This window comes from Eucyclogobius newberryi, unplaced genomic scaffold, assembly GCF_026437365.1.
Source record: "Eucyclogobius newberryi isolate DKJ021-1_F unplaced genomic scaffold, fEucNew1.0.hap1 SCAF_14, whole genome shotgun sequence".
Classification (NCBI taxonomy): Eukaryota; Metazoa; Chordata; class Actinopteri; order Gobiiformes; family Gobiidae; genus Eucyclogobius; species Eucyclogobius newberryi.
The window spans coordinates 4,792,936-4,807,201 of NW_027315768.1; the positions used below are offsets into that span (position 1 = coordinate 4,792,936).

Consider the following 14,266-nt stretch of genomic DNA (forward strand, 5'->3'; position numbering starts at 1 on the left):
TGGATTTTGCCTGCGATAGCTCTTCCAAAATAGCTTGTCGTCCCTGGGTGGGCTCGAACCACCAACCTCCCGGTTAACAGCCGAGCGCGCTGGCCAATTGCAGCACAGAGACATCCAGCCCAGTTGAAAAAATATTTGCGACTCGACAAGCCGCAACATCTTTTTTTTTTAAAGCGAGCCAGCAACATTCGAAAGTTCAGCCCCTGTCCAATCAACTGTGTTTAATGGAGAGCGAGGGCATCAATCTTTCTACCTTTGAGCTAAATCCCCTGTACCAATGTAGCTATAAAAAAAAACTGGAAGTCTTTCAATCAATCGACTCTCGCCAATTTATTGCGCACTCAATATACTGCAGTTAATCTGGATATTGAGGAAAAATTGCAAGATAATGTTATTTGACATAATGCCGATGTATTTGCTTACTTTTTCAAGCACACTTGGCAATAAACCTCGTTCAGCAGTGCTTTTTATCAGATAGTAAAGCGCGCAGACGTTCCATTGTAAAAAACAAAAATGTTCTCTCAATATTAGCGACTCTAGTGGGACTCAACCCACAACCTTTGAAAGCCCTTGCAACTAATGCCTAGAAGTCCAACGCGCTATCCATTGCGCCACAGAGCCCATACATCCTTGCGTGATGCTCATTTCCACAAACGCAAAACACGGTTTTCATCCAAAATGGGTCTACGTCAGTCATTCCTTGCCAACAAACTGAGAATCAAAAAGTGAAAAGAGTGCAGTTAATCTGTGTGTGCAGGGATACTTTTCCATCTCTTATTCCAATTTGTAACAGCAGCGCATTTTCTGTCATTGTAAACAATTTGCACGCCTGAATGGACAACTGTAACCCTCTCCATAGCCCGGTATACATTATATCTCAACAGGAACATCCATCTCCGTGACAATAAAACAGCAGAACCTTGGCCCATCTTCAAAGGACTCTTGGCCGCACACCTCCGACACCTCCACATGGCAGCAGAGCACCGGTTCATCACCCACCTCGTCCCCCACAACACCCTGATCCACCTTATACCCTCTGGAATCCTGGACATCATCTTCTGACCCCGGCATCACCCCCCCCAACCACGGCATCAACCCCCATCACTGAAGAAAGTTTGGAGAATGATGGTGTGTTTGATTTTCTGTAATTTTTTGTCTCTTCTCCCCCTGCCCTTGTGTATCCCATTCCCTTGCACTTGTGTGTGATGTTTGTCTGTACAATTATGTAAATATATGTAAATACTTGTAAGATGTTTTTGATAATAAAAGAAAAAAAAAAAATTAAAATAATGGACAACTGAGTAGTAGTAGTAGGTTTGAAATGGGCCGGTAATTATTTAGCACTGTGGCATCAAGACTGCTCTTCTTTAAGAGAGGCTTAATGACCGCAGTTTTAAGGCTCTTGGGAATATTCCAGATCCAAGCAACATGTTGACTTTTTGAGTGATTGGAGCCAACAGACTGCTCACCGTAGACTTTAAAAATCTAGTAGGCAATGCATAAAGGCAGCATGTAGTGGAACTCAGACTTGTGGCGATCTCTTGGACAGTTTTGTCAGCCAAAAATGCAAAATGGGTTAACTCCAGTTGTCTAGCTGGCTGCGTGCTTGTTATCTGCAAATAATGGTATTTTTAATGTTCTGAACTGAGTCTTGCAAAGAAGACTGGAAACTCATTGCACCTGGAGAAATACAGAAACCATCAGACAAAGTAACATTTACCACACTGTAATTTGAAATGTTAACCCGCTTTGTCATTAGCAGGTCCAGAGTGTGCCCTTTGCCCTTGGTGGGGCCACTCAGGTGCTGAGTAAGACCAAAGCTTCTGAGGACAGCGCCAAGCTCTTTAGAAGAAGACGAGGTTGAGCGGGGCGTGAAGGAAGGAAGGAACAGTCACTCACGTACGGGAAACTCCTACCAAGCAGTGGCCAGCCTATAGCACACTGGGATTCTGTGGTAATTGAACCAAGTTTAGCAGTTCCTTTCATCAGTTAATAACACAAGCAGGCTTTCCTATTTACCAATGTAGATAACAGGGGTTACAACAGTGACTCTGGTGGGTCTCGAACTCACAGCCTTTGAATGCCTTTGCAACTTTTGTCTGATTCCCCTTTTTCACAAAAGCAAAACAGTCATCCGAAAACGGTCTACATCAATCATTCCTTACCATCAAACTGAGAAACAAGGAGTGAAAAGAGTGCATTTACTCTGTTTATTCAGGGATACTGTTCAATCTATAATTGCAAAATAGCTCTTTGGGGTGATATGTTTTTCTGTACATGTAAACAACTGATTTGCTTGAAAGGCTATCATGAAGGCACTGCTGGGATTTACTAGACAGGCACTTTGACCAACTAAGCCACAGCGCCTCTAAAATGTTACTCCAACCTGTTTCAGGTAGATATTCAGCAAACAATGTTACCTCGTGGATTTTGCCTGCGATAGCTCTTCCAAAATAGCTTGTCGTCCCTGGGTGGGCTCGAACCACCAACCTCCCGGTTAACAGCCGAGCGCGCTGGCCAATTGCACCACAGAGACATCCAGCCCAGTTGAAAAAATATTTGCGACTCGACAAGCCGCAACATCTTTTTTTTTTAAAGCGAGCCAGCAACATTCGAAAGTTCAGCCCCTGTCCAATCAACTGTGTTTAATGGAGAGCGAGGGCATCAATCTTTCTACCTTTGAGCTAAATCCCCTGTACCAATGTAGCTATAAAAAAAAACTGTAAGTCTTTCAATCAATCGACTCTCGCCAATTTATTGCGCACTCAATATACTGCAGTTAATCTGGATATTGAGGAAAAATTGCAAGATAATGTTATTTGACATAATGCCGATGTATTTGCTTACTTTTTCAAGCACACTTGGCAATAAACCTCGTTCAGCAGTGCTTTTTATCAGATAGTAAAGCGCGCAGACGTTCCATTGTAAAAAACAAAAATGTTCTCTCACCATTAGCGACTCTAGTGGGACTCAACCCACAACCTTTGAAAGCCCTTGCAACTAATGCCTAGAAGTCCAATGCGCTATCCATTGCGCCACAGAGCCCATACATCCTTGCGTGATGCTCATTTCCACAAACGCAAAACACGGTTTTCATCCAAAATGGGTCTACGTCAGTCATTCCTTGCCAACAAACTGAGAATCAAAAAGTGAAAAGAGTGCAGTTAATCTGTGTGTGCAGGGATACTTTTCCATCTCTTATTCCAATTTGTAACAGCAGCGCATTTTCTGTCATTGTAAACAATTTGCACGCCTGAATGGACAACTGTAACCCTCTCCATAGCCCGGTATACATTATATCTCAACAGGAACATCCATCTCCGTGACAATAAAACAGCAGAACCTTGGCCCATCTTCAAAGGACTCTTGGCCGCACACCTCCGACACCTCCACATGGCAGCAGAGCACCGGTTCATCACCCACCTCGTCCCCCACAACACCCTGATCCACCTTATACCCTCTGGAAACCTGGACATCATCTTCTGACCCCGGCATCACCCCCCCATCCACGGCATCAACCCCCATCACTGAAGAAAGTTTGAAGAATGATTGTGTGTTTGATTTTCTGTAATTTTTTGTCTCTTCTCCCCCTGCCCTTGTGTATCCCATTCCCTTGCACTTGTGTGTGATGTTTGTCTGTACAATTATGTAAATATATGTAAATACTTGTAAGATGTTTTTGATAATAAAAGATAAAAAAAAAAATTAAAATAATGGACAACTGAGTAGTAGTAGTAGGTTTGAAATGGGCCGGTAATTATTTAGCACTGTGGCATCAAGACTGCTCTTCTTTAAGAGAGGCTTAATGACCGCAGTTTTAAGGCTCTTGGGAATATTCCAGATCCAAGCAACATGTTGACTTTTTGAGTGAGTGGAGCCAACAGACTGCTCACCGTAGACTTTAAAAATCTAGTAGGCAATGCATAAAGGCAGCATGTAGTGGAACTCAGACTTGTGGTGATCTCTTGGACAGTTTTGTCAGCCAAAAATGCAAAATGGGTTAACTCCAGTTGTCTAGCTGGCTGCGTGCTTGTTATCTGCAAATAATGGTATTTTTAATGTTCTGAACTGAGTCTTGCAAAGAAGACTGCAAACTCATTGCACCTGGAGAAATACAGAAACCATCAGACAAAGTAACATTTACCACACTGTAATTTGAAATGTTAACCCGCTTTGTCATTAGCAGGTCCAGAGTGTGCCCTTTGCCCTTGGTGGGGCCACTCAGGTGCTGAGTAAGACCAAAGCTTCTGAGGACAGCGCCAAGCTCTTTAGAAGAAGACGAGGTTGAGCGGGGCGTGAAGGAAGGAAGGAACAGTCACTCACGTACGGGAAACTCCTACCAAGCAGTGGCCAGCATATAGCACACTGGGATTCTGTGGTAATTGAACCAAGTTTAGCAGTTCCTTTCATCAGTTAATAACACAAGCAGGCTTTCCTATTTACCAATGTAGATAACAGGGGTTACAACAGTGACTCTGGTGGGTCTCGAACTCACAGCCTTTGAATGCCTTTGCAACTTTTGTCTGATTCCCCTTTTTCACAAAAGCAAAACAGTCATCCGAAAACGGTCTACATCAATCATTCCTTACCATCAAACTGAGAAACAAGGAGTGAAAAGAGTGCATTTACTCTGTTTATTCAGGGATACTGTTCAATCTATAATTGCAAAATAGCTCTTTCAGGTGATATGTTTTTCTGTACATGTAAACAACTGATTTGCTTGAAAGGCTATCATGAAGGCACTGCTGGGATTTACTAGACAGGCACTTTGACCAACTAAGCCACAGCGCCTCTAAAATGTTACTCCAACCTGTTTCAGGTAGATATTCAGCAAACAATGTTACCTCGTGGATTTTGCCTGCGATAGCTCTTCCAAAATAGCTTGTCGTCCCTGGGTGGGCTCGAACCACCAACCTCCCGGTTAACAGCCGAGCGCGCTGGCCAATTGCGCCACAGAGACATCCAGCCCAGTCAAAAAAATTATTTGCGACTTGACAAGCTGCAACATCTTTTTTTTTTTAAAGCGAGCCAGCAACATTCGAAAGTTCAGCCCCTGTCCAATCAACTGTGTTTAATGGAGAGCGAGGGCATCAATCTTTCTACCTTTGAGCTAAATCCCCTGTACCAATGTAGCTATAAAAAAAACTGGAAGTCTTTCAATCAATCGACTCTCGCCAATTTATTGCGCACTCAATATACTGCAGTTAATCTGGATATTGAGGAAAAATTGCAAGATAATGTTATTTGACATAATGCCGATGTATTTGCTTACTTTTTCAAGCACACTTGGCAATAAACCTCGTTCAGCAGTGCCTTTTATCAGATAGTAAAGCGCGCAGACGTTCCATTGTAAAAAACAAAAATGTTCTCTCACCATTAGCGACTCTAGTGGGACTCAACCCACAACCTTTGAAAGCCCTTGCAACTAATGCCTAGAAGTCCAATGCGCTATCCATTGCGCCACAGAGCCCATACATCCTTGCGTGATGCTCATTTCCACAAACGCAAAACACGGTTTTCATCCAAAATGGGTCTACGTCAGTCATTCCTTGCCAACAAACTGAGAATCAAAAAGTGAAAAGAGTGCAGTTAATCTGTGTGTGCAGGGATACTTTTCCATCTCTTATTCCAATTTGTAACAGCAGCGCATTTTCTGTCATTGTAAATAATTTGCACGCCTGAATGGACAACTGTAACCCTCTCCATAGCCCGGTATACATTATATCTCAACAGGAACATCCATCTCCGTGACAATAAAACAGCAGAACCTTGGCCCATCTTCAAAGGACTCTTGGCCGCACACCTCCGACACCTCCACATGGCAGCAGAGCACCGGTTCATCACCCACCTCATCCCCCACAACACCCTGATCCACCTTATACCCTCTGGAAACCTGGACATCATCTTCTGACCCCGGCATCACCCCCCCATCCACGGCATCACCCCCCATCACTGAAGAAAGTTTGAAGAATGATTGTGTGTTTGATTTTCTGTAATATTTTGTCTCTTCTCCCCCTGCCCTTGTGTATCCCATTCCCTTGCACTTGTGTGTGATGTTTGTCTGTACAATTATGTAAATATATGTAAATACTTGTAAGATGTTTTTGATAATAAAAGATAAAAAAAATAAAATAATGGACAACTGAGTAGTAGTAGTAGGTTTGAGATGGGCCGGTAATTATTTAGCACTGTGGCATCAAGACTGCTCTTCTTTAAGAGAGGCTTAATGACCGCAGTTTTAAGGCTCTTGGGAATATTCCAGATCCAAGCGACATGTTGACTTTTTGAGTGATTGGAGCCAACAGACTGCTCACCGTAGACTTTAAAAATCTAGTAGGCAATGCATAAAGGCAGCATGTAGTGGAACTCAGACTTGTGGCGATCTCTTGGACAGTTTTGTCAGCCAAAAATGCAAAATGGGTTAACTCCAGTTGTCTAGCTGGCTGCGTGCTTGTTATCTGCAAATAATGGTATTTTTAATGTTCTGAACTGAGTCTTGCAAAGAAGACTGGAAACTCATTGCACCTGGAGAAATACAGAAACCATCAGACAAAGTAACATTTACCACACTGTAATTTGAAATGTTAACCCGCTTTGTCATTAGCAGGTCCAGAGTGTGCCCTTTGCCCTTGGTGGGGCCACTCAGGTGCTGAGTAAGACCAAAGCTTCTGAGGACAGCGCCAAGCTCTTTAGAAGAAGACGAGGTTGAGCGGGGCGTGAAGGAAGGAAGGAACAGTCACTCACGTACGGGAAACTCCTACCAAGCAGTGGCCAGCCTATAGCACACTGGGATTCTGTGGTAATTGAACCAAGTTTAGCAGTTCCTTTCATCAGTTAATAACACAAGCAGGCTTTCCTATTTACCAATGTAGATAACAGGGGTTACAACAGTGACTCTGGTGGGTCTCGAACTCACAGCCTTTGAATGCCTTTGCAACTTTTGTCTGATTCCCCTTTTTCACAAAAGAAAACAGTCATCCGAAAACGGTCTACATCAATCATTCCTTACCATCAAACTGAGAAACAAGGAGTGAAAAGAGTGCATTTACTCTGTTTATTCAGGGATACTGTTCAATCTATAATTGCAAAATAGCTCTTTGGGGTGATATGTTTTTCTGTACATGTAAACAACTGATTTGCTTGAAAGGCTATCATGAAGGCACTGCTGGGATTTACTAGACAGGCACTTTGACCAACTAAGCCACAGCGCCTCTAAAATGTTACTCCAACCTGTTTCAGGTAGATATTCAGCAAACAATGTTACCTCGTGGATTTTGCCTGCGATAGCTCTTCCAAAATAGCTTGTCGTCCCTGGGTGGGCTCGAACCACCAACCTCCCGGTTCACAGCCGAGCGCGCTGGCCAATTGCACCACAGAGACATCCAGCCCAGTTGAAAAAATATTTGCGACTCGACAAGCCGCAACATCTTTTTTTTTTAAAGCGAGCCAGCAACATTCGAAAGTTCAGCCCCTGTCCAATCAACTGTGTTTAATGGAGAGCGAGGGCATCAATCTTTCTACCTTTGAGCTAAATCCCCTGTACCAATGTAGCTATAAAAAAAAACTGGAAGTCTTTCAATCAATCGACTCTCGCCAATTTATTGCGCACTCAATATACTGCAGTTAATCTGGATATTGAGGAAAAATTGCAAGATAATGTTATTTGACATAATGCCGATGTATTTGCTTACTTTTTCAAGCACACTTGGCAATAAACCTCGTTCAGCAGTGCTTTTTATCAGATAGTAAAGCGCGCAGACGTTCCATTGTAAAAAACAAAAATGTTCTCTCACCATTAGCGACTCTAGTTGGACTCAACCCACAACCTTTGAAAGCCCTTGCAACTAATGCCTAGAAGTCCAATGCGCTAGCCATTGCGCCACAGAGCCCATACATCCTTGCGTGATGCTCATTTCCACAAACGCAAAACACGGTTTTCATCCAAAATGGGTCTACGTCAGTCATTCCTTGCCAACAAACTGAGAATCAAAAAGTGAAAAGAGTGCAGTTAATCTGTGTGTGCAGGGATACTTTTCCATCTCTTATTCCAATTTGTAACAGCAGCGCATTTTCTGTCATTGTAAACAATTTGCACGCCTGAATGGACAACTGTAACCCTCTCCATAGCCCGGTATACATTATATCTCAACAGGAACATCCATCTCCGTGACAATAAAACAGCAGAACCTTGGCCCATCTTCAAAGGACTCTTGGCCGCACACCTCCGACACCTCCACATGGCAGCAGAGCACCGGTTCATCACCCACCTCGTCCCCCACAACACCCTGATCCACCTTATACCCTCTGGAAACCTGGACATCATCTTCTGACCCCGGCATCACCCCCCCCAACCACGGCATCAACCCCCATCACTGAAGAAAGTTTGGAGAATGATGGTGTGTTTGATTTTCTGTAATTTTTTGTCTCTTCTCCCCCTGCCCTTGTGTATCCCATTCCCTTGCACTTGTGTGTGATGTTTGTCTGTACAATTATGTAAATATATGTAAATACTTGTAAGATGTTTTTGATAATAAAAGATAAAAAAAAAAATTAAAATAATGGACAACTGAGTAGTAGTAGTAGGTTTGAAATGGGCCGGTAATTATTTAGCACTGTGGCATCAAGACTGCTCTTCTTTAAGAGAGGCTTAATGACCGCAGTTTTAAGGCTCTTGGGAATATTCCAGATCCAAGCAACATGTTGACTTTTTGAGTGAGTGGAGCCAACAGACTGCTCACCGTAGACTTTAAAAATCTAGTAGGCAATGCATAAAGGCAGCATGTAGTGGAACTCAGACTTGTGGTGATCTCTTGGACAGTTTTGTCAGCCAAAAATGCAAAATGGGTTAACTCCAGTTGTCTAGCTGGCTGCGTGCTTGTTATCTGCAAATAATGGTATTTTTAATGTTCTGAACTGAGTCTTGCAAAGAAGACTGCAAACTCATTGCACCTGGAGAAATACAGAAACCATCAGACAAAGTAACATTTACCACACTGTAATTTGAAATGTTAACCCGCTTTGTCATTAGCAGGTCCAGAGTGTGCCCTTTGCCCTTGGTGGGGCCACTCAGGTGCTGAGTAAGACCAAAGCTTCTGAGGACAGCGCCAAGCTCTTTAGAAGAAGACGATGTTGAGCGGGGCGTGAAGGAAGGAAGGAACAGTCACTCACGTACGGGAAACTCCTACCAAGCAGTGGCCAGCATATAGCACACTGGGATTCTGTGGTAATTGAACCAAGTTTAGCAGTTCCTTTCATCAGTTAATAACACAAGCAGGCTTTCCTATTTACCAATGTAGATAACAGGGGTTACAACAGTGACTCTGGTGGGTCTCGAACTCACAGCCTTTGAATGCCTTTGCAACTTTTGTCTGATTCCCCTTTTTCACAAAAGCAAAACAGTCATCCGAAAACGGTCTACATCAATCATTCCTTACCATCAAACTGAGAAACAAGGAGTGAAAAGAGTGCATTTACTCTGTTTATTCAGGGATACTGTTCAATCTATAATTGCAAAATAGCTCTTTCAGGTGATATGTTTTTCTGTACATGTAAACAACTGATTTGCTTGAAAGGCTATCATGAAGGCACTGCTGGGATTTACTAGACAGGCACTTTGACCAACTAAGCCACAGCGCCTCTAAAATGTTACTCCAACCTGTTTCAGGTAGATATTCAGCAAACAATGTTACCTTGTGGATTTTGCCTGCGATAGCTCTTCCAAAACAGCTTGTCGTCCCTGGGTGGTCTCGAACCACCAACCCCCCGGTTAACAGCCGAGCGCGCTGGCCAATTGCGCCACAGAGACATCCAGCCCAGTCGAAAAAATATTTGCGACTTGACAAGCCGCAACATCTTTTTTTTTTTAAAGCGAGCCAGCAACATTCGAAAGTTCAGCCCCTGTCCAATCAACTGTGTTTAATGGAGAGCGAGGGCATCAATCTTTCTACCTTTGAGCTAAATCCCCTGTACCAATGTAGCTATAAAAAAAACTGGAAGTCTTTCAATCAATCGACTCTCGCCAATTTATTGCGCACTCAATATACTGCAGTTAATCTGGATATTGAGGAAAAATTGCAAGATAATGTTATTTGACATAATGCCGATGTATTTGCTTACTTTTTCAAGCACACTTGGCAATAAACCTCGTTCAGCAGTGCCTTTTATCAGATAGTAAAGCGCGCAGACGTTCCATTGTAAAAAACAAAAATGTTCTCTCACCATTAGCGACTCTAGTGGGACTCAACCCACAACCTTTGAAAGCCCTTGCAACTAATGCCTAGAAGTCCAATGCGCTATCCATTGCGCCACAGAGCCCATACATCCTTGCGTGATGCTCATTTCCACAAACGCAAAACACGGTTTTCATCCAAAATGGGTCTACGTCAGTCATTCCTTGCCAACAAACTGAGAATCAAAAAGTGAAAAGAGTGCAGTTAATCTGTGTGTGCAGGGATACTTTTCCATCTCTTATTCCAATTTGTAACAGCAGCGCATTTTCTGTCATTGTAAATAATTTGCACGCCTGAATGGACAACTGTAACCCTCTCCATAGCCCGGTATACATTATATCTCAACAGGAACATCCATCTCCGTGACAATAAAACAGCAGAACCTTGGCCCATCTTCAAAGGACTCTTGGCCGCACACCTCCGACACCTCCACATGGCAGCAGAGCACCGGTTCATCACCCACCTCATCCCCCACAACACCCTGATCCACCTTATACCCTCTGGAAACCTGGACATCATCTTCTGACCCCGGCATCACTCCCCCATCCACGGCATCACCCCCCATCACTGAAGAAAGTTTGAAGAATGATTGTGTGTTTGATTTTCTGTAATTTTTTGTCTCTTCTCCCCCTGCCCTTGTGTATCCCATTCCCTTGCACTTGTGTGTGATGTTTGTCTGTACAATTATGTAAATATATGTAAATACTTGTAAGATGTTTTTGATAATAAAAGATAAAAAAAATAAAATAATGGACAACTGAGTAGTAGTAGTAGGTTTGAGATGGGCCGGTAATTATTTAGCACTGTGGCATCAAGACTGCTCTTCTTTAAGAGAGGCTTAATGACCGCAGTTTTAAGGCTCTTGGGAATATTCCAGATCCAAGCGACATGTTGACTTTTTGAGTGATTGGAGCCAACAGACTGCTCACCGTAGACTTTAAAAATCTGGTAGACAATGCATAAAGGCAGCATGTAGTGGAACTCAGACTTGTGGTGATCTCTTGGACAGTTTTGTCAGCCAAAAATGCAAAATGGGTTAACTCCAGTTGTCTAGCTGGCTGCGTGCTTGTTATCTGCAAATAATGGTATTTTTAATGTTCTGAACTGAGTCTTGCAAAGAAGACTGCAAACTCATTGCACCTGGAGAAATACAGAAACCATCAGACAAAGTAACATTTACCACACTGTAATTTGAAATGTTAACCCGCTTTGTCATTAGCAGGTCCAGAGTGTGCCCTTTGCCCTTGGTGGGGCCACTCAGGTGCGGAGTAAGACCAAAGCTTCTGAGGACAGCGCCAAGCTCTTTAGAAGAAGACGAGGTTGAGCGGGGCGTGAAGGAAGGAAGGAACAGTCACTCACGTACGGGAAACTCCTACCAAGCAGTGGCCAGCCTATAGCACACTGGGATTCTGTGGTAATTGAACCAAGTTTAGCAGTTCCTTTCATCAGTTAATAACACAAGCAGGCTTTCCTATTTACCAATGTAGATAACAGGGGTTACAACAGTGACTCTGGTGGGTCTCGAACTCACAGCCTTTGAATGCCTTTGCAACTTTTGTCTGATTCCCCTTTTTCACAAAAGAAAACAGTCATCCGAAAACGGTCTACATCAATCATTCCTTACCATCAAACTGAGAAACAAGGAGTGAAAAGAGTGCATTTACTCTGTTTATTCAGGGATACTGTTCAATCTCTAATTGCAAAATAGCTCTTTCGGGTGATATGTTTTTCTGTACATGTAAACAACTGATTTGCTTGAAAGGCTATCATGAAAGCACTGCTGGGATTTGCTAGACAGGCACTTTGACCAACTAAGCCACAGCGCCTCTAAAGTGTTACTCCAACCTGTTTCAGGTAGATATTCAGCAAACAATGTTACCCCGTGGATTTTGGCTGCGATAGCTCTTCCAAAATAGCTTGTCGTCCCTGGGTGGGCTCAAACCACCAACCTCCCGGTTAACAGCCGAGCGCGCTGGCCAATTGCGCCACAGAGACATCCAGCCCAGTCGAAAAAATATTTGCGACTTGACAAGCCGCAACATCTTTTTTTTTTTAAAGCGAGCCAGCAACATTCGAAAGTTCAGCCCCTGTCCAATCAACTGTGTTTAATGGAGAGCGAGGGCATCAATCTTTCTACCTTTGAGCTAAATCCCCTGTACCAATGTAGCTATAAAAAAAACTGGAAGTCTTTCAATCAATCGACTCTCGCCAATTTATTGCGCACTCAATATACTGCAGTTAATCTGGATATTGAGGAAAAATTGCAAGATAATGTTATTTGACATAATGCCGATGTATTTGCTTACTTTTTCAAGCACACTTGGCAATAAACCTCGTTCAGCAGTGCCTTTTATCAGATAGTAAAGCGCGCAGACGTTCCATTGTAAAAAACAAAAATGTTCTCTCACCATTAGCGACTCTAGTGGGACTCAACCCACAACCTTTGAAAGCCCTTGCAACTAATGCCTAGAAGTCCAATGCGCTATCCATTGCGCCACAGAGCCCATACATCCTTGCTTGATGCTCATTTCCACAAACGCAAAACACGGTTTTCATCCAAAATGGGTCTACGTCAGTCATTCCTTGCCAACAAACTGAGAATCAAAAAGTGAAAAGAGTGCAGTTAATCTGTGTGTGCAGGGATACTTTTCCATCTCTTATTCCAATTTGTAACAGCAGCGCATTTTCTGTCATTGTAAATAATTTGCACGCCTGAATGGACAACTGTAACCCTCTCCATAGCCCGGTATACATTATATCTCAACAGGAACATCCATCTCCGTGACAATAAAACAGCAGAACCTTGGCCCATCTTCAAAGGACTCTTGGCCGCACACCTCCGACACCTCCACATGGCAGCAGAGCACCGGTTCATCACCCACCTCATCCCCCACAACACCCTGATCCACCTTATACCCTCTGGAAACCTGGACATCATCTTCTGACCCCGGCATCAACCCCCATCCACGGCATCACCCCCCATCACTGAAGAAAGTTTGAAGAATGATTGTGTGTTTGATTTTCTGTAATTTTTTGTCTCTTCTCCCCCTGCCCTTGTGTATCCCATTCCCTTGCACTTGTGTGTGATGTTTGTCTGTACAATTATGTAAATATATGTAAATACTTGTAAGATGTTTTTGATAATAAAAGATAAAAAAAATAAAATAATGGACAACTGAGTAGTAGTAGTAGGTTTGAGATGGGCCGGTAATTATTTAGCACTGTGGCATCAAGACTGCTCTTCTTTAAGAGAGGCTTAATGACCGCAGTTTTAAGGCTCTTGGGAATATTCCAGATCCAAGCGACATGTTGACTTTTTGAGTGATTGGAGCCAACAGACTGCTCACCGTAGACTTTAAAAATCTGGTAGACAATGCATAAAGGCAGCATGTAGTGGAACTCAGACTTGTGGTGATCTCTTGGACAGTTTTGTCAGCCAAAAATGCAAAATGGGTTAACTCCAGTTGTCTAGCTGGCTGCGTGCTTGTTATCTGCAAATAATGGTATTTTTAATGTTCTGAACTGAGTCTTGCAAAGAAGACTGCAAACTCATTGCACCTGGAGAAATACAGAAACCATCAGACAAAGTAACATTTACCACACTGTAATTTGAAATGTTAACCCGCTTTGTCATTAGCAGGTCCAGAGTGTGCCCTTTGCCCTTGGTGGGGCCACTCAGGTGCGGAGTAAGACCAAAGCTTCTGAGGACAGCGCCAAGCTCTTTAGAAGAAGACGAGGTTGAGCGGGGCGTGAAGGAAGGAAGGAACAGTCACTCACGTACGGGAAACTCCTACCAAGCAGTGGCCAGCCTATAGCACACTGGGATTCTGTGGTAATTGAACCAAGTTTAGCAGTTCCTTTCATCAGTTAATAACACAAGCAGGCTTTCCTATTTACCAATGTAGATAACAGGGGTTACAACAGTGACTCTGGTGGGTCTCGAACTCACAGCCTTTGAATGCCTTTGCAACTTTTGTCTGATTCCCCTTTTTCACAAAAGAAAACAGTCATCCGAAAACGGTCTACATCAATCATTC

General features: G+C 43.2%; 2 non-coding genes across 2 annotated transcripts; both read right to left on the reverse strand.

The window, feature by feature from the left end:
• Positions 1 to 4,886: 4,886 nt before the first annotated feature.
• Positions 4,887 to 4,960, reverse strand: trnan-guu (transfer RNA asparagine (anticodon GUU)). The gene has a single exon. It is a non-coding gene; the product is annotated as a tRNA-Asn (tRNA).
• A 2,346-nt stretch (positions 4,961 to 7,306) lies between these two features.
• Positions 7,307 to 7,380, reverse strand: trnah-gug (transfer RNA histidin (anticodon GUG)). The gene has a single exon. It is a non-coding gene; the product is annotated as a tRNA-His (tRNA).
• Positions 7,381 to 14,266: the final 6,886 nt, after the last annotated feature.